The 2095-nt window shown below is 49.7% G+C and overlaps 1 non-coding gene across 1 annotated transcript; it reads right to left on the reverse strand.

The window, feature by feature from the left end:
• Positions 1-1757: 1757 nt before the first annotated feature.
• Trnas-cga lies at positions 1758-1831 on the reverse strand. The gene has a single exon. It is a non-coding gene; the product is annotated as a tRNA-Ser (tRNA).
• Positions 1832-2095: the final 264 nt, after the last annotated feature.

The following is a 2095-nucleotide window of genomic DNA, read 5'->3' on the forward strand; positions in this document are numbered from 1 at the left end:
TGAGATCACACTTTGTGGCACACGGAGGGCCTGTGCTACGACCTGCTGTGTTTGACCAGCCTCCAGTCGCTCTAGAATTCTACCCCTCATAACGTCATCAATATGTGTTCTTTGAGCCATTTTCAACACACAGTCACCATTAGCACGTCTGAAAATGTCTGCACACTTACTCGCTGCACCGTACTCTGACATGCACCAACACATCTTTGTGTATACGGACTGCTGCCAGCGCTACCGTGCGACGACCGCAGGTCAAATGCACCGCATGGTCATACCCCGAGGTGATTTAAACCCGCAAACCGCCCACCAGAGCGTTGTTTCACCATGTATCAGCATTATTCTTAACTTATGAGCATGAGTGTAACTTCCCCCGTAAGCTATCTGTTAAAGAACAACTACGGAATGACAAGTATCAATATACACTGACGGAAAAAAATCACATCACCGAGGAGTTGTGCGACGTAAGTTGGTAGGCGTCTGTTCAGATTTCGCGCCAATCGCATAAGAGTGACGCTAGTAGTGCCACTGTGGGATGCAAATCAGGTTTGCTTTAAGTACACGCTGTAACGACCGTGACCGTTAGTTACTTTTGAGATTGGACATGGTGAGTTGATGTTAGAGACGAATGCCTTTAAAGTGAAAAAGACCCCACTATCAACACCTCACTGAGATTGTACGGGGTCGTGTAACAGGGCTAGGAGAAGGTGGATGTTCCTTCTGCGATACTGCAGAAAGCCTTAGCAAGAATGCGACGATTTGGCGTGATGGCTTGCAACGGTGCTTACGAGAGTAGTCACAAGAAGATGCGGATAACGAAATGGCACTACCGAGAGGCTAAACCATCGTGTTTTGGCCGGAGTGGCCGAGCGGTTCTAGGCACTTCAGTCTGGAACCGCGCGACCGCTACGGTCGCAGGTTCGAATCATGCCTCGGGCATGGATGTGTGTGATGTCCTTAGGTAAGTTAGGTTTAAGTAGTTCTAAGTTCTAGGGGACTGATGACCTCAGATGTTGAGTCCCATAGTGCTCAGAGCCATCGTGTTTTGCGTGTGGTTATGGCGCATCGTACTGAATCCGCAGCAGAAATTTGAACATCAGCTGGTACCACAGTGACACAACAAACTATTACAAATCGATTACTTCAAGGACAGTTCCGCGCCAAACGCCCTGCAGCGTGCGTTGTACTTACCCTAAACAACCGCCATTTGCGACTTCAGTGGTGTCAAGCGAGAGCTCACTGGAGGGCAGGGTGAAGGTGTGTTGATTTTCCGATGATACCTGGTTCTGCCTCGGTGCCAGTGATGGCCATGCGTTGATTAGAAGAAAGCCAGCAGTGGGCCTGCAACCAACCTAACTGCGTGCTGGACACACTGGACCAACAACTGGAGTTATGGTCTGGAGCCGCACGGCATTAGCCGAGCGATCTAAAAGGCGCTCCCTCGGGCATGGGTGAGTGTGTTTGTCCTGAGGATAATTTAGATTAAGTAGTGTGTAAGCTTAGGGACTGATGACCTTAGCAGTTAAGTCCCATAAGATTTGAACATTTTTATGGTCTGGGATGCGATTTAATGCAATGGCAGCAGCAGCACTCCTTGTTGTTATCCCACTCACCCTGACTGCAAATTTGTACGCCAGTTTCGTGATTTGACCTATTGTGCTGCCCGTCAGGATCAGCATTCCGCAATGTTTCCAGAATGAGATTTTCACTCTGCAGCGGAGTGTGCGCTGATATGAAACTTCCTGGCAGATTAAAACTGTGTGCCCGACCGAGACTCGAACTCGGGACCTTTGCCTTTCGCGGGCAAGTGCTCTACCAACTGAGCTACCGAACAAGTTTGGAAGGTAGGAGACGAGGTACTGGCAGAAGTAAAGCTGTGAGTACCGGGCATGAGTCGTGCTTCGGTAGCTCAGTTGGTAGAGCACTTGCCCGCGAAAGGCAAAGGTCCCTAGTTCGAGTCTCGGTCGGGCACACAGTTTTAATCTGCCAGGAAGTTTCATTCCGCAATGTGCTCTCCCACAGGGTAACACTCGCCCACATACCGCTGTTGTAACCTAACGTGCTCAACAAAGTGTAGACAAGTCGCCTTGGCCTGCTC

This window comes from Schistocerca piceifrons, chromosome 3 (assembly GCF_021461385.2).
Source record: "Schistocerca piceifrons isolate TAMUIC-IGC-003096 chromosome 3, iqSchPice1.1, whole genome shotgun sequence".
Taxonomy (NCBI): Eukaryota; Metazoa; Arthropoda; class Insecta; order Orthoptera; family Acrididae; genus Schistocerca; species Schistocerca piceifrons.